Source organism: Canis aureus, chromosome X, assembly GCF_053574225.1.
Source record: "Canis aureus isolate CA01 chromosome X, VMU_Caureus_v.1.0, whole genome shotgun sequence".
Taxonomy (NCBI): domain Eukaryota; kingdom Metazoa; phylum Chordata; class Mammalia; order Carnivora; family Canidae; genus Canis; species Canis aureus.
Genome location: NC_135649.1, coordinates 38,838,155 through 38,857,644, shown reverse-complemented (window position 1 = coordinate 38,857,644; position 19,490 = coordinate 38,838,155). Strand labels below are relative to the sequence as shown.

General features: G+C 33.6%; 1 protein-coding gene and 1 pseudogene across 3 annotated transcripts in view; one reads left to right on the top strand and one right to left on the bottom strand.

Annotated features, from left to right (window-relative positions):
* Nucleotides 1–19,490, top strand: part of RTL4 (retrotransposon Gag like 4) — a 498,694-nt gene that overhangs the window by 14,795 nt on the left and 464,409 nt on the right. The window lies entirely within an intron of this gene.
* On the bottom strand, nt 15,701–15,851 carry LOC144309315 (U2 spliceosomal RNA; annotated as a pseudogene).

Below are 19,490 nucleotides of genomic sequence, written 5' to 3'. Positions count from 1 at the left end.
ATGCAATGCAATGATGAAGAAATAAAAGAATGATTGTTGGGTTGACAAGTAGCAGCACCTGAATTATAAATGTCTTAGATCAAATAGAAAAAGGAGAACTAGCAAATTCAATAACATAATAAGTTTGACTTTATACCTATGTCTATATCTACAACTTTGTGTACCACACAGAACACATACTTTTACTCAATGTTCATGAAACTTCTACAATAATGTTTTCATATTAAAAAGACCACAGAAGAAACTTTAATATGTTACAAAAAGCAGAGCTGATTTAGGTCATAATCTCACATTCTCTAATCACAAGTCAATGTGCCTAATTATTAAAACCCACAAGAAATTAATAAACAAAATCAAAGCAGGCAGAACATTTAGGAAACTTCCTATAATAGGTTTTGGAGGGGTACCCGGGTAGCTCAGTTGGTTAAGCATCTGCCTTCAGCTCAAATCATGATCCCAGGGTCCTGGGAACAAGCTCTACATCCGGCTCCTTGGTCAGTGGGGTGTCTGCTTCTCCCTCTGCCTCCCCCACCTAGCTTGTGCTTGTGCTCTCTCTCTTTCAAATAAAATCTTTAAAAATCTTTTTAAAAATATAAATAAATAAATAAATAAATAAATAAACTAATTAATTAATTAATTTGGGGTCAAAGATGAAAACTTCAGTTGCATATTATTAATATAATAATGATGAATACAACATATTAACAAATTAGAGAACACTCCCAATGCTTTATTCCAAGAAAAATTCACATATTTTTTTTTTTTGTCAAAGGGAGAAAAATAAATCACAAAGCTAGAAAAGGCAAAAGAAAATTAGGAAGGCATGTGTAATTATGAAAGAAGAAATGAGAAAATAGAAACCCAGAAAAACTGATAAGTGAGTATAAGAGTCAGACTGTGAAATGACATGTAAGTTGAAAAATCCCTGGGGAGGGATGCCTGGGTGGCTCAGCGGTTAAGTGTCTGCCTTCAGCCCAGGGCGTGATCCTGGAGTCCCGGGATCGAGTCCCACATCAGGTTCCCTGCATGGAGCCTGCTTCTCCCTCTGCCTGTGTCTCTGCCTCTCTCTCTCTCATTCTCTCTCTGTGTCTCATGAATAAGTAAATAAAATCTTAAAAAACAAAAACAACCTCCCGGCGAAAGTAATCAAGAATACAAGAGGAATAAGGAAAAAGGAAGCACAACATTAGAAATGTAATGTAGTGGTTGAATTCATGTTCATTTAGAATGTCAGAGTGTGACCTTACTGAAAATAGGGTCTTTGCCGATGTAATTAAAGTGAAGTCATACTGGATAAGCATAAGCCCTAAATCCAATGATTGGTGAGCACACCAAAAGCGGGGGCAGACAGAATGATACACACAGTGTTTGGTGGACAGACAGAAAAACAGAGACACAGGGAAAAAGGCCATGTGAAGATGGAGGCAGAGATTTGAGTTACACTGACACAAGCCAAGGAATGTCAGGAGCCCCCAGGAGCTGGAAGAAGCAAGGAAGGATTCTACCCCTAGAAACTTTGGAGAGAGAAGCACCGTATAGAAAATTGATTTCAGACTCTGGCTTCCAAAGCTTTGAGAGAATAAATTTCAGTTGTTTCAAGCCATCCAGTTTGTGGTACTCTGTAATGGCAGCCCCAGGAAATGAATATAATGTCTTGGCTTAAAAATTGAGGACTAAAAAAAAAAAATTGAGGACTAAATATATTATAGGGACTATTCTAAGCGTTCTACACTTGTGCATATATTTATTAATTGCATCCATACAACACGTGGTGAAGATGTTGAAGCAGGTGCTGTTTTACAAATGAAAATATTGAGGGTATAAGTAATTTGCCCAAGTGAAAGTATTCAAACCTAGATAGATTGATTTCAGAGTCTGGGGTCTATATCATACACTTAACATCCTCTCAGACATAGTGTAGATATAGTAGAGAGAGAGAATGTCACACATTTAAAATCCTGAGGAAAATTACACAAATTGACCCAAGAAAGGTAGAAAGTAACTATGACAAATATTGTCAAATAATATAATACTTTTTTAAACCACAAACCAAACAAAATAAAAACAAACAAATAATACCACATAGAGTTTTATAGGTGAGTTCTTTCAAACATTGAAAAAAGTACTGGTGGGAGGCAATTTGACCATGTATTTTGAAAGGTTAAACACAAATTTATTTTTTATTGGTGTTCAATTTGCCAACATATAGAATAACACCCAGTGCTCATCCCATCAAGTGCCCCCCTCAGTGCCCGTCACCCAGTCACCCCCACCCCCCGCCCACTCCCTTTCTACCACCCCTAGTTCGTTTCCCAGAGTTAGGACATTTATTGACTTTAAATGAGCAGTTCTACTTTCAATAATTTATTCCAAGGAAATAATGCTATAAATCTACAATATTTAATATATATATACATCAATTATACTCATAATATTGTTTGTAATCTGGAAGCAACCTAAGTGTGAAATAGTAGGGGATCAACTGGGCAAATTATGGTTTATATTTAAAATAAAATATAACACAAACAATAATATAATAATATAGAACTCATAGTTATAGACCCAGAAATATGCTTTTTAATATTTCCCAGCTTTACTAAGGTATGATTGACAAATAAAAATTATATATATTTAGGTTGTGCAACATGAATTTTTAAGTTGTACAACGTGATGATTTTGATTTCATATATATTATTATAATTGAGTGAATTAACACATCCATCACTTCATATAGTTACCATTTTTTGTGTGGGAGGAAGAACATTTAAAATCTACTCTCAAGAAATTTTAAGTATACAATAAAATAATAATAATCACCATGGTGTACATTAGACACCTAGAACTTATTCATCTTATAACTGAGAGTTTGTGTGCTTTGACCATTATCTCTCCCTCCCTCACCATCCCCCCACAACCTCTGGCAACCAGTGTTCTACTCTCTGGTTTTATGAGATTTACTTTTTTAGATTCTACATATAACTAAGATCATGCAGTATTTGTCTTTTTGTTTCTGGCTTATTTTACTTAGCATAATAGCTCCAAGTTCATTCAGGTTTTTGCAAATGGCAGGGCTTTCTTCTTTTTATGGCTGAGTAAAATTGCATTGTGTATATGCATGTCACATTTTCTTTATCCATTCATCCATTGACACTTAAGTGGTTTCCATATCTTAGCTATTGTGAATAATGCAACAATGAGCATGGGAGGGTGGCTTTATCTTTGAGATATTGACTTCATATCTTTTGGATACACATCCAGAAGTGAGATTGTTTTTAAATTTTAAAGGAACATCCATACTGTTTTCCATGACTGTACCAATTTACATTCCCACCAATGACAAAATCATTGTTAAGACCAATGTTAAGGAGCTTTTCCCTTATGTTTTCTTGTAGGAGTTTTATGGTTTTGGGTCTTAGAGTTCTGTCTTTAATCCATGTCAAGTTAGTCTTTGTGTATAGTGTAAGGTAAGAGTAAAATTTCATTCTTTTCTTTGTGGATATCCAGTTTTCCTAGCACCATTTATTAAAGAGACTGTCCTTTCCCCCACTATGTATTCTTATCAAAGATTAGCTGATCATATATATCTGGGTTTATTTCTGGGCTCTCTATTCTGTCCCATTGGTCTGTGTCTGTTTTTGTGTTAGTACAATACTGTTTTTATTACTATACCTTTGTAATATAACTTGAAACAAGGAAATGTGAAGATTCTTCCAGCTTTCTTCTTTCTCAAGATTGCATCGGCTATTTGGGATCTTTTGTGATTCCATACAAATTTTAGAGTTTTTTTTTTTCTGTGAAAAAATGCCATTGAAATTTTGATGGGGATTGCATTGAATCTGGTTATAGCTTTAAGCAGTATGGACATTTTCACAGTATTAATTCTTCCAATCCAAGAACATGGGATAGCTTTCCTTTTATTTGTGTCTTCAATTTTTTTTCACTAATGTCTTATAACTTTTGGTGTATAGATCTTTTACTTCCTTGGTTAAATTTTTTCCTAAGTGTTTTTTTGATGCCATTGTAAATGGGATTGTTTTCTTATTTTTTTTGATAGTTCCTTGTTAGTATATGGAAATGTAATTACATTTTGTACACTAATTTTGTATCCTGGGTTATTACTGACTTTACTTATTAGTTTTAACAGTTTTTTTAATGGAATCCTTAGGTTTTTCTATATATGAGATTATGTCATTTGAAAATAGCCAAATAGAGACAATTTAACTGTTCTCTCTAATTTAGATGCCTTTTATTTCTATTTCTTGTCTACTTGTTCTAGCTAGGACTTCCAAAACTATGTTGAATAGGAGTGGTGAGCCTGAGCATTCTTGTCTTGTTCCTGATCTTAGATAATAAGCTTTCAGCTTTTCACCATTGAATATGATGTTAGCTGTGGGATTATCATGTATAGAATTATATTCTTCATTGTTTTATTTTGTTTTTATATTTTCGTTAAGTTTTTAATTTTAATTCCAGTGTTAACATACAGTGTTATATTAGTTTCAGGTATAGAATACAGTGATTCAGCAATTCTATACATTACTCAGTATTCATTATGATAGTATATGTGCTGCCAAAGTGAGCACAATACTCATCATGATAACTGTACACTTTAATCATCATCACCTATTTCACCCCTCACCCCTCCCCTCTGGTAACCATCAGTTTGCTCTCTATAGTTAAGAGTATGTTTCTTTATCTCTCTCTCTATTTCCCTTTGTTCGTTTGTTTTGTTTTTTAAACTTTACATTAGTGAGGTCATATGGTATTTGTCTTTCTCTGACTGTGGCTTATTTCACTTAACATTATTCTCTCTAGCTCCATCCATGTTTTTGCAAATGGCAAGATTTCATTATTTTTTTACAGCTGAGTAATATTCCATCGTGTATATATATCTTCCTTATCCATTCATCTACTGATGGACACTTGGGTTGCTTCCATAATTTGGTTATTGTAAGTAAGGCTGCTATAAGCATAGGGATGTTTATATCATTTTAAAAAAAGATTTTATTTATTTCAGAGAGAGAGAGAGAGAGAGCATGCATGAGTGGGCAGGAGGGTGAGAGAGAGAAGCAAACTCCCCACTGAGCAGGGAGCCTGACATGGGGCTCCATCCTAGGACCCTGGAACCATGACCTGAGCCGAAGGGAGTTGCTTAACTGACTGAGCCACCCAGCAACCTTGCATATATCTTTTTGAATTAGTGTTTTTGTATTCTTTGGTTAAATACCCAGTAGTATGATTACTGGACCATAGGGTAGTTCTATTTTTTATTTTTTGAGGATCCTTCATACTAATTTCCAGAGTGGCTGCATCAGTTTGCTTCCACCAAAAGTGCAAGTGTTCCTTTTTCTCCACATCCTCACTAACACTTGTTCTTTCTTATGATTTTGACAGGTGTGAGGTGATACCTCATTTTGTTTTGATTTGCATTTCCCTGATGATGAGTGATGCTGACCATCTTTTCATGTGTCTGTTGGCCATCTGGATGTCTTCCTTGGAGAAATGTCTATTCATGTCTTCTTCCCATTTTTAAACTGGATTATTTGGTTTTTGGGTGTTGAGTTCTATCAGTTCTTCGTATATTTTGGATACTAACTCTTTATCAGATATGTCAATTAAAAATATCTTCTCCTATTCAGTAGGTTGTCTTTCAGTTTTGTTGATTGCTTGCTTTGCTGTGCAGAAGTTTTTTTCACTTTGATGTAGTCTCAATACTTTATTTTGCTCTTTTCCTTTGTCTCAGGAGACATATCTAGAAAAATGTTGATATGAGTGATGTCAGAAATTATTACCTGTGCTGTCTTTTAGGATTTTTATGGTTTCAGATCTCATATTTAGGTCCTTAATTCATTTTGAGTTTATTTTTGTGTATGGTTTAAGAAAGTAGTCCATTTTCATTCTTGTGCATGTAGTTGACAAGTTTCCCAACACCATTTGTTGAAGAGACTGTCTTTTTTCCCACTGCATTTTCTTGCCTCTTTTGTAAAAGGTTAATTGACCATATAATTGTGAGTTTGTTTCTGGACTATACACCCTGTTCCATTGATATGTGTGTTTATTTTTGTGCCAGTACCATATCTTTTTGATTGCTACAATTTTGTAGTATAATGTGAAATCTGGAATTGTGATACCTTTAGCTTTGATTGTCCCCTCCCTCCAAGATTGTTTTGGCTATTCAGTGACTTTTGTGGTTCCATCCAACTTTTAGGATCATTTGTTCTTGTTCTGTAAAAAATTCTGTTGGTATTTTGATAGGGATTTCATTAAATCTATAGATAGTTTTGGGTAGTATGGAAATTGTAACAGTATTTTTTCTCCTAGTTCATGAGCATGGAATATCTTCCCAATCTTCCCATTTGTGTTGTCTTCAATTTCTTTCATCAGTGTTTTGTAGTTTTCAGACTAGAAGTCTTTTATCTCCTTGGTTAAGTTTATTCTTTTTTTTTTTTTTTTTTTTTTTTTTTTTTTTGGTTAAGTTTATTCTGAGGTATTTTTATTTTTTGGTGCATTTGTAAATGGGATTGCTTTCTTAATTTTCTTTCTGTTGCTTCATTATTAGTGTATAGAAATGCAACAGATTTCTGTACATGGAAATATATTCTTGAAAGAAGCTGGTTCCTGAACACTATGGTAATAATTATCTATTGCTGCATAGCAAATTATACTAAAACTTAACAGCTTCAAACAACAAATATTTATTATATCATATAGTTTTTGAGGGTCAAGAATATAGGATTGGCCTACCTGAGTGGCTCTCATTCAGAGTCCCTCACATATTTGCTGACAAGTTGTTGGCTAGGGTTATGGTCATATCAAGGTTTGATTGAGTTAGAGAATCCACTTCCAAATTCACTCACATGGTTGTTGACCTCTCAGTTCCTCCACAGCTATTGGCCAGAGGCTTCTTTTCCTTATCGTATGGACAAAAAATAGCTGCCAGAGTGTTTCTATGACATGGCAGCTGGCTTCTCCTAGAGTGAGTGACAGAGCAAGAGACAGAGTGAGTGAAAGAGCAAGAGACAGAGACAAACAAAAAAAATCACAGTCTTCTTTATCTTTATCTCAGAAATGTCATACTAGTACTTCTGTCATCTGATATTTGACCTACAAACAAACCCTGTTGCAATGTGGGAGAGAACTATACAAGGGTGTGAATACCAGGAGGGAAATCACTGGGGACCATCTTGGAGGCTGGCTACCATAAAAAATATGCATATATTTTTATGTATGGAAATGGAGAGGAAAAGGATAGATATCAAGATATTAAGAATACCTATTTCTGGGTGGTGAGATTATGGGTATCTTTAAATATATATATATATATTTTTTCTGTTTTCCATTTTTTTAGTATACAGAATTATTGATGTTCAATGAAATTAGCAACCAATTGATCCATTTTATTAAAGAAAATAATGGGAGACAGGGCATACAGGAGAGACAAGGGACCATTGATGGAGTTCTGGCGAATATGGAAAGAAGTGCATTCTAATATAGAGATAGAGGCCATTGTCATAATTACAGGAGCAATAATGAAAGTGTAGATATGTGAAAGACCTGGCATTGAATGTGAAAATGTGTAAGTCTTGGAAAGGATGTGTTAGCTTTGGCCAAGACAGCCTTGAATTTATGTGGGGAGACATTGACCTCTGAAATATGAAAGGAGGAAAAAATTGTTGCTATTATTAGAACTATTAGAGTATTAAGGCAGGAGATCTGATGGATTTCACACTTAGTGGTACTTCCCCCCCCCCCCCCGATAAAGTCAGCAAGACATTCTGTTGAATCTGATTATGATGGGGTAAAAGGCCTGGAGAAGTTTGTGCAAACTTAAAACATCAGTTGTTTGGAATGGGAAAGTTTGCCAAACAGAGAAAGGATTGTAGAGAAATCTTGAGAGCCCGGATGATAAAATCTGTGGTCTCTTATGCCAGCTTTAAGCTCAAAGAACTATGTTATTCAGTCTAATGTGTAATAATGTTCATATGTTGGTTATTTACAATACTTGCTACCTTTCATGTTAAAGGAAAACTGTTTATCTACTCACAACACTTCTGATACCAAATATATGGCTTTTTTTTCCTCACACCAACCAATTTTCCAACTCTGAACACTAAGTTGGTGTTTCCTATGACCCTTAAAATTCCAAGGGATTTAGGAGATCTGTGTTAGTTGCTCCTATCACCTCCATCATCCAGGAAATTATAAGAGTTAAGGAATTCTGTGTCAGGAACCATGGTGAAAGACCAAATATTAGAGATAACAGTGCTCCTGGCATGCTTGTCACTCAGGAAATTATGAGAGTTTTAGGAGCTCTGTTTCAGAAAGAGAGGGCATTGACCAAATATATATTTCTTATTATGTTGCAATTGTTATTGGTCAGCCTCTGATGTAGTTTATATCTCTTTAAAGATGATGATGTGTTAAGGCACCTGGGTGGGTCAGCGGTTGAGCGTCTGCCTTCAGCTCAGGTCATGATCCTGGGATCCTGGGATCGAGTCCCACATTGGGCTCCCTGCATGGAGCCTGCCTCTCCCCCTGCCTGTGTCTCTGCCTTCTCTCTCTGTGTGTGTCTCTCATGAATAAATAAATAAAATCTTTTTAAAAAATGACGAGTTAACATGTTTTCACAGCATTTCTCCTTACTGCTAATTAAGTCAGCTTTCTTGGATTATGTATATAGAAAGCCCATGATATAGTTAACTTCAGTTTTAGGGTTACTGTTATTAGACCCCATTCGGGGCCAAACCAAAAGCAAAATTTTGGATTTCTTTTCAAAATGGTCATGACATATTTTTAACTGGATGTTTTTTTTGGTGTTGAGTTGTATAAGTCCTTTATACACTTTGGATATTAACACTTTATTAGATACATCGTTTGCAAATGTCTTCTTCCACTTAGTGCGTTGTCTTTCTGTTTTGTTGATGGTTTCCTTCACTAAAAAATCTTTTTGTTTTAGTATAAAAAATCTTTTTATTTTAGTATAGTATAGTACTAATAGTTTAATTTAGCTTTGATTTTCCTTGCCAAAGAAAACAAAAACACTAATTTAAAAAGATATGTGCACCTCTTATGTTTATTGCAGCATTATTTACTATAGCTTAGATATGGAAGCAACCTAAGTGTTCATCTGTAGATAAATGAATAGATCTCTCTCTCTCTCTCTCTCTCTTTCACACACACACACACACACACACACACACAAATATGGAATATTATTCAGCCATAAAAATGAAATCTTGCCATTTGCAACAACATAGATGTATCTAGAGGCAACAATGCTAAATGAAATAAATCAGTGAGAGAAAGACAAGTACCATATGATTTTACTCATATGTGAACTTTAAGAAAGAAAACAAATAAAGAAAGAAAAAAGAGACAAACAAAAAAAGACTCTTAAATACAGAGAACAAACTGGTGGTTGCCAGAAGGGAGGTAGATGGGGGATGGGAAATAGGTAAAGAGTGTTAAGAGTACACAAATTGTGATGAGCACTGAGTAATGTATAGAATTGTAGAATTACTATACTCTACACATGAAACTAATATAACATTATATGTTAATTATACTGGAATAAGAAAATACAAAATACAATTTTTAACGGCATGGCCATAAAAATAGAAGGTTATTTCATGTAGGTGCATGAATTATTTTTTTATTAGAAAAATCTTCATTACATAGGTCAAGAATTTGCACATGGGTATATAAAACCTAGGGTTTTTTAGAATTTGGAAACTCATTAATATATAAGATAAGCCTTCAAATGTACCAGTTTCTCTTTTTCTGAAAAAAACAAAAACCTGCCAAAAATACTATATTACTGGAGAACATGAAAAACACTGCACACCTGATCATAGGGGTTGAAAGTGTATTTGGTAGCAATACTTGTGGTTGAATATAGCATAATGTATAACTTGTTGAATCTCTATTACACACTTGAAACTAATATAACATTGTCAACTATACTCAAATTTTTAAAATGCTTTCAGTAAATTGAAACATAGCTCTTTTCATCCTGCATACAGAAAATTTGATATACGCTAAAAATTTTATCTCTACATTCCAATCCCTCTGTAAAACCTATTGACTAATGCCCAGGAGCTACTAAATGCTTGCAGCTGATAAACTCCTCTCTGTTAAGTCAGAATAGTCTTACTGCCACCAACTGATTGTTATAAGAGACAAGATGGGGTTATATTTGTTTCCAAACCTGTTTAAACCAATTGAACTTGTTATTGTAATTCCATAATTTAATTTTAATATTATGACAATCAATGGAACATGACTACAAAAGTAAAATTGTTATTTCTGTGAAAACCAAGTTGAATGAACAATATTAGGAATAAAATAAGGGACTTATAGCAGATATTAATAAGAATATTGTAAAGCACTTCATGCTAATACTGTTAAAAATTAGATGAAATGGACTTCTAGAAAAATATAAACTATTGAAGGTGACTCAATAGTTAAACATATAATTACCAAACAACCCAGATATTCCAACCCTTAGTTATATACCCAAGATAATTAAACACTGATATTTAAACAAATATTGTACCTGGATGTTCATAGCAGCACTATTTACAATAGCCAAAAGATAGAAACAATCCAAATACTGAATAATGAATAAGTAGGTGAGCAAATTATGGTACATCCACACAATTGAATATTATTCACTCATAAAAATTAATACTGTACATTTTGAAACATGGATGAAGCTTGAAGACATGCTAAGTGAAAGATCCCAGACACCAAAGACAACATATTATATGATTCTATTAATGTGAAATGTCCAGGATAAATAAATCCATTAATACTGAAAACAGGTTAGTTGGGTTGACAGAAATATTTAAGAACTAGGTAAATATGGTGATAATATAATATTGTGAATGTACTGAATATCACTGAATTGTTCACTTCAAGATGATTACTCTTACGTGAATTTTACCTCAATTAAAAAGTAAAAAGAATGTCCCAAAATAATTTTCCAAGAATAATGAGTAGCCCACTATCAAAATTACTATGCATAAAATGTATCAAGGCACCATGAATGAGCACCAGCAGAAACAACAACAACAAAAAAATCAGTAGTATCCCCAAAGGGCTTCAGATGTTGGATTTATGAGACACAAATTATTCCTTTAAATTGTTTATAAAATATGTCTTCTATGTTTTAAAAAACAAGAGATAAAATTAAAATATTTCTAGAGAACAAGAAAGTACAAAAATAAACCAGCAGATTTGAATTGTAATGAAATAGAGTCTCTAGAAATAAAAAGAACTACTGTAACTAAACTTTAAAATTCAGTGGATGAAAACTGACTGCAGAAGACATAGAAAATCTAAATTCTTTTACATCAATTTTTAAAATTGAATTTAAAATTAAAAACCTCTGCACAATGGAAACACCAATCCCAGATGGCTTGACTGGTAAATTCTACCAAATATTTAAGAAAAATATCAACTGTACACAAAATCATTTAGAAAATAAAGGAAGGGAAAACATTTCACGGCACATTTTATGAGGCCAGAATTTCCCCCATATGAAGATCAAAAAAATAAAAGACAAGGAAACTATAGGCCAATATCCTTCATGAACAAAAATCCCTAACAAAATATTAGCAAATAGAATCTAGCAATATACAAAAAGGATACTAACTCATGGTTTAATTTTATCCCTGTACTGAAAGGTTGATTTCCTATTTGAATATCAAGCAATATAGTTCACAACATTAATAGACCTTAGGAGGGAAATCATAGATTCCTCTCAAATAGACAGTGCAAAAGCATTTGACAAAATTCAATACTCAGAGAGTTCTGCTCGGAACCAAGATAGAATAATAGGAACTTGATTTGCCCTTCTGCCTAAAACAGCTAAAAAAACCCTGGACAAATCATGTAAAACAATAATTTTCAAGACATTGGGTATTGTTGAAGAAAGGGTGATAGTACCTGAGAAACAGGAAAAAAATAAGGTGAGCCTTAGATTACTGTCTAAAGAGTGTATTCAGCCCATGGCACAAAGGAGGAAATCCAGGCAGAGCCCACTAAAATCTGTAATTAGAGGAGTCAAAGCTGAGAGTCTGGGGAGGCAAAAAGTACTTAGAGTTCACAAGGCAGAGTATGGTATCCTTTTTTTTTTAATTGAGAAGCTGACTCTCAAAGATGAGTATAATTAACAGATGAAAACAGAAAAACCATTATGATCACCATAATAGACACAGATAAAGCATTTGACAAAAACTCACAATTCATTTTTGATAAAAATTCATAGAAAACCAGGAATAGAAAGAAATCTTAACTTGATAAAGTGTGCCAGCCAGAAAACTACAGCTAACATTATGAGTAAAGGTGAAGACTATGTTTGTGTTCCGATATCATGAAACAATGGAAGGAAGTCATCTTTTACCACTTGTATTCAACAGTAGGCAGGCAATTCTGTCCATTGCTATAAGGCAAGAAAGAGAAATCTGAATAGGAAAGGAAGAACTAAAACTAAAACTGTCATGATTTTAAGACTTTATGATCTTCTATATAGAAAATCTGATGGAATCTACCAAAAATCTACTAAAACTAAGTGAATTTAGCAGAGATTCAGGATAGAAGATCAACATACAAAAATGAGATGATTTGGTATATTTTGGTGTTGAGTTGTATAGAAGTTCTTTATTTTTTTTAATATTAACCTCTTATCAGATATATTGTTTGCAAATACTTTCTCCTATTCAGTAGGCTGCCTTTTAAGTTTGTTGATGGTTTCCTTCTCTGTACAAAAACTTTTTATTTTGACATAGTCTCAATTATTTTTGTTTCCCTTTTGTTTCTTTTGCCTGAAGAAACATATCTAGAAAAATGTTGCTAAGGCTAATGTCTAAGAGATTATGGCCTATGTTTTCTTTAAGAGGTTTTGTGGTTTTGGGTCTCACATTTAAACCTATAATCCATTTTGAGTTTATTTTTGTGTATAGTGTAAGAAAGTAGTTCATTTTTATTCTTTTGCATGTAGCTGTCCAGTTTTCCCAGCACTGTTTATTGAAGAGACTGTCTTCTCCATTGTATATTCTTGCCTCTTTTGTCATAGATTAATTGACAGTATAAGTATGAGTTTGTTTCTGGCTCTCAGTCCTGTTGCATTTATCTATGTGTCTATTTTTGTGCCATTTCCACATTGTTTTAATTACTATGGTTGTGTAGTATATCTTTAAATCTGGGATTATGAAACCTCCAGCTTTGTTCTGCTTTCTCAAGAGTGCATTGGGGTCTTTTGTAATTCTACACAAATTTTAGAATTATTTGCTCTAGTTCTGTGAAAGATACTATTGGCTTTTTGATGGGGATTGTACTGGATCTGTTGATTAGTTTAGGTGATATGAACATTTTAACAGTATTAATTATTTCAATCCATGAGCATGATATATATTTCCATTTTTATGTCATCTTCAATTTCTTTCATCAATGTTCTACAGTTTTCAGAGTACAGGTCTGTCTTTCACTTCCTTGGTTAAGTTTATTCCTAGGTATTCTATTCTTTTTGGTGAAATTGTAAATGAGATTATTTTCTTAATTTCTCTTTCTGCAACTTCATTATTAGAGTATAAAAAACAGAGCAGATTTCTGTATATTAATTTTTTATTCTGCACTTTACTGAATTTATGTATTAGTTCTAGTAGTTTATTGCTAGAGCCTATAGAATTTTCAGTGTATAGTATCATGTCATTTACAACAGTGACAATTCTACTTCTTTCTTACCAATTTGAGGGCCTTTTATTTCTTTTTCTTTTCTTATTGCTGTGGCTAGTACTTCTATTACGGTGTTGAATAAAAGTGGTGAGAGTGACCATCTTTGACTTGTTCCTGATCGTAGAAGAAGTTTTCAACTTTTCACCAATGAGTATGTTACTAGCTGTGTGTTTGCCATATATGCCCCTCATTATGTTGAGGTATGTTTCATCTAAACCCACTTTGTTGAGAGTTTTTATCATGAATAAATGTTACATTTTGTCAATTGGTTTGTATACATCTATTGAGATAATCATTGTTTTATCCTTTTGTTAATGTGATATATCACATTGATTCGTGGATACTGAAATATCCTCATATCCTTGGAATAAATCCCACTTGATTAGACTGCAATAGACATTTTTTTTATTGGAAAACACACAGATGGCCAACAGACTCATGAAAATATGTTCATCACTAATCATCAGGAAAATGCAAATCAAAACCACAATGATATATTATTACCTTACACCTTTTAGAAAGGCTAGAATCAAAAAGACAAGAAATAACAAGTGTTGGTGTGGAGAAAAAGTAATCCTCATGCACTGTTGGTGGGAATGTAAATTGGTTGCAACAACTGTGAGAACAATATAGAATATAGAATCCCTGAAAAAGTTAAAAGTAGAAATACCATGTGATCCAATAATTCCACTACTGAGTTTTTATCCAAAGAAAATAAAAACACTAATTTGAAAAGATGTACACCTCCATATGTTTATTGCAACATTATTTACAGTAGCCAAGTTATGGAAACAACCTAAACATCCATGGATAGATAAATGGATGATATCTGAATATTAATCAGCCTAAAAAAAGATGAGATCTTGGATTTGCAAACAACGTGGATGGCCCTAGAGAGTATTATGCTAAGTGAAATAAGTCTGACAGAGAATGACAAAAACCTTATGATTGCACTTATATGTAGAATCTAAGAAATAAAACAATCAGAAACAGATACATAAATACAGAAAACTAACTGACAGTTGCCAGAGGAGAGGATGGCGGTGGATAGGCAAAAGGGGTGAAGGAGAGTGGGAAGTGCAGGCTTCCAATTATGAAATGAATTAGTCATAAGAATGAAAGTTATAGCATAGGAATATAGTCAATGATATTGTAATAGTGTTGCATGGTGACAGATGGTAGCTACACTTGTGGTAAACATAGCATATAGAATTGTTAAATCATTATGTTGTACACCTGAAACTATTGTAACATTGCATGTCAACTATACATCAATGAAACATTTGTTGTATTTTTATATATTAGCAAAAATTAAAAATTTCCATGGAAAAAATGCTATTAACAGTAGCTTCAGCATATGTTAAATACTTATGGATTAATCTGAGAAAAGATGTGTAAGACTGAGAAAAATCAGAGGAGACCTTAGTAAGTAGTGAGATATATTGTTTCCATGAATCAGAAGGAAGACTTGATATTATTAAAATGTTAATTATTCACAATTTATCTACAGATTAACTCAATCTCAATTAAAATGTTGGTATGCTTTTTTTAAAAAATTGACTAAAAAAGATGGTTCTCAAATTTACATGGAAATATAAAGAACCTAAATTAGCCAAAACAAATTCAAAAAAGAACAAATTTGGAGGACTTGACTAGCTGATTTTCAAGTCTTAATATAATGCTACGGTAATCATGACTATGATATTGGCATAAAGATAAACAATTAGATTGATTTTTGCCAGCATCCATGAAACTGTGGCAGGCCAACTTGTCAGCTTGCAAGTAGGATAAAATCTCAGACCCTTCACAGTTCTTGACACAAGAGCCTTCAAAGTTATTTGTGATAATATATTTCTTAAATTGGGTTGTGAGTACGTGGATCTTCATTTAATGTTTATTCTCTATATTTTACATACACATTATAAGTTATTTTTATATGATACATTTAATAATAAAAACAAAAGAATACTAAACTTATTTGGAAAAATTCAGTAAATCCATGTCACTAAAAATGGTGCTGTCAAGCCAAATGGGATTATGACCTCTATAAATAATTGAGAATAATATCACACAACATAGTACACTTGATCTTAGCCAAGAGGCTGAGAAGCGATGAGATCACACAACGTAGGATTCCTTACTCAGTATGCTTTACAAGTTTTGACTCCATGCAGAAAGAACCAAAACTAGAAATCATTGATGACACTTATGGGTGAATTTTATACAAGAAAAATTACAATATATTGGGAAAGGAATGTACATTTATGTTTTAAGTTAAAACATAAGTTAAAAAAATATATATCCTTCCTTTTTGTTTTCTGCTTTAAAGGAGTTTTTTAAAAAATTAGTCAACCCTCTCCTTGTCTCTGTGGCATTGGTATGTGGGCTTGCATCATATTTTAATTAATTAATGTAGCAAACGGGTTTTTAGGTAAATGTTGCTTGGATAATTGGCTTTTCATTTAAGTAAAAGCTCAAGAGCTTAGGGAGAACTTCAAATCTCCATGGCACCCAGGGGCTTATTTTCAGCTCTGAGTACAACAGGAAACCTGACATTGATTTTGGCTGAGATAGAGCCATTCAAGGAGACATGGTAAGTCTAGAAGTAATTGCATATTTATAGATGAGATTTCAGGTGAAGATGCAGGACTTCAATAATGAGACCTGATATCCTTGAAATTTGGATTTTATTTTCCCTTGACTATTCGTGTCTTGAGTCTTTCAAGTTGCTTCATGTTTCCCTCTTTCCTGACAGGTGAATATCAGGGAAGGCAGATATATGGTGAGAGAAGGAGAGAGATTAAAGAGAGGAAGGTAGAAAGATACTGGAAAAGAAAGAGGGGAAGCAAGGAAGATAGAAGAAAGGGGCCAATCAGGAAAATAAATAGATTTAGCAGAACAGAGAGAAATAAGTAGAAGGAATTAAAAAAAAAAAACAGGAGTAGAAAGACTGTGTCTATGGTGATAATAGTAAATTCTAATAAAAAAAATTCTACTATTTATTATGCCTTTTCTATTTACCAGGCTCTTTACCTAATCTCACTTAATGTGTATAACATTAAGAAGTAGTTCCTATAATTCCCATTTTATAAATTAGAAAACAGAGGCCCAAAGAAGTTAAGTAATTGTCCCAAAATGGTGGAGTCTGGATTTGAATCCAGATCTGTTTGTCTCTAAAGCTAATACTTTCCCCACTGTATCAGACTACCTCTGCATGACACTGAAACAATAGGTTGAAAGGCAAAAGTTTATACTAAATAGGTTACCTGGCATCATATAAACAGAACACACAGAAATAATCTAGCTTTTGTTTCTCTTAATTTTCTCCCCTCATGCTACCCATAAAGGAGATTAAACTGACAGGCAGGGAGAAATATAAAATCCCAGCTTCAGTTTTTACTATTGCTGGGGCTTATAGGTCAAGCAACTTACTTCCCTCTCATCTCACAAAGGGCTTAATACACAGTTCACTCATAAAAACTCAGTCCAAACTAGCATTTTCTAATCTTTTAGGGGGTATGAACTCCTTTAAGATTCTAAAGAAAACTAAATATATGCACATTTACATGCAAAATTTTGTGCAACAATTCAGGAGTTTCATAGGCCATCTCAAAGTTCTGAGATTTACATCTGAGATAGAGGTCTTAGTGTTTGGAACTGCAAAAAATGACCCTGAAATCTGAGATAGAGGATGAGCACCAAACCTAGCACCTTGGCTCTGACAGAACTTGGATGAGTCATTTTCAGATGCAAGGTTGGATGTCGTTATCTTCTCTTCAGTTTTCATGGATAGCCCTATGAAAAGCTTGATGTCTGAAGCTTAAGTTTAAATTCCTACCTAGACTCCTACCTGATAAGCACTAAGAAAGTTCCATTAGAGCATTGTATTATTTGTGCACTTCAGTGCCCACTTGTGGTCAAGCGAAAGTATTTTACCTTGAGTATTGGATGTTAGAGATGGCTATCATGTCCTGGAGGAGTACAGCTCACTTTGAATTTCAGAATAGGGTCTTCTCTTTAGACATTACTTACTTTCATATCACTTTTATTTTTCAAAACTCATATATTCCACTAAAATTTTGATGGGACCTTGTTGTGGTTCATAGTGAAATAATAGCATATAAGAAAGAATGCTGGACAGAGTCAAGACCTGCCACTAACTTGCTGTTATTGTTACTGAAGGTAGAGCACATTCCCTTTGTGTCCTCTGTATTTTCATTTGTAACATGAAGGGATTGTATTATTATCAGTACTTTTCAAACCTCTTTACATTTTTTTTTAGTAGTGAAAACTTGTAACCAGTGGAAATCTTATATAAACAAACTGAAGTAGCGCTGTTGTGATTAAAAAGTGATCATAGTGATGGGAAAGAGTCAGAGTCAGATTCCCTTCCCCATTCTCATTCTTTCTCCATACCACCAACAAATCTATAAGCCAATTCCATATAGTTTGAAAATAGTTGATCTACAGAGCAACAGCATGTAATAGTCAAGAACATTGGAGTCAAGCATATACAGGTTCTGTTCCTAGCTTCATCACTTAATAGTTCTATGCTTTTCAGCAAACCACTTAATCCCTCTATGCCCCAATTTCCATATCTTACAAGTGAGGATGATAAATAGCTCTTATTCCATAAGGTGGTTGTGAAGACTTAGTGACTTAATGTATGTAAAGTGATTACCCAGTGCCTGGTATATGGTAAGTGCTCAATGAATGTTTGCTGTTATTAATATTGATTTATATTATTTTAAACAAAGATTTGGCTCATGAAAAATTAGGTCATCTAGGTTTCCCATTGTGCTTTCTTGCTCAATAACTTCTTCCTTCTTATGCTATGCTATAGTTAGAGTAACTAGCATAGTAAGCAGGACCTCTCAATCTCTTTAACATTTTAACTACACTACAATAAGTACAATAAATGGATGTAGTAAATAGTCACATAGCACACTTTTTGAGATATACTTGTGATTTTCCATTTTTATCTTTTTAGTCATGGGGTGCTTTGTTTTTTTAAAATACAATATTACTCAGGGCACCTGGGTGGCTCAGTTGGTTAACCATCTGACTCTTGATCAGGTCAGGTCATGATCTCAGGGTTGTGAAATGGAGCCCCACATCAGGCTCCATGCTGAGTGTGGAGCCTACTTAAGATTCTCTCTCTTGGTCTCCCTCTATCCATCCTCCCCTCTCAAAAATAAAGAAAAATGGGGAAAAAAGATTACTATGGAATTCAGTACGTAAAGCAGACAAGAGTAGAGCTACTCTAATTGAGTCAGAATGGAAAAGGAAGAATTACCTCCTATATCTTTTCCACCCCTGCAACACCAACCCCCTCATACATTCTGGAGAACACAGAAATATTCCATTGCTGTATGGAGAAATGTTTGAAAACCACTGGACCTCTAAGATCCTTCTATATCTTAGGTTCTATGAAACTAATTCATTAAGACAATTTAAGGTTTTCCATACTCCCATTATTTTAAGGAAAATACAGACCTAGAAAAGGATACTTTACCCTAGAGATCATTCTTAGACCCATTGGATGAGAAACTTAGCCTACGTGTCCTACTACTGTGATCCATTTGAGTCTATCTGCTCAGAACTCCCATAGTATGTTAAAAAACCAAAACAGCTTTATGGAGGTATAACTGGCATAAATAAACTGTATATATTTAAAGTGCATAATTTAATCTTTTCACATATGTCTACATCCATGAAACCATTATTACTATAAAGTTAGTGAACATACCCAT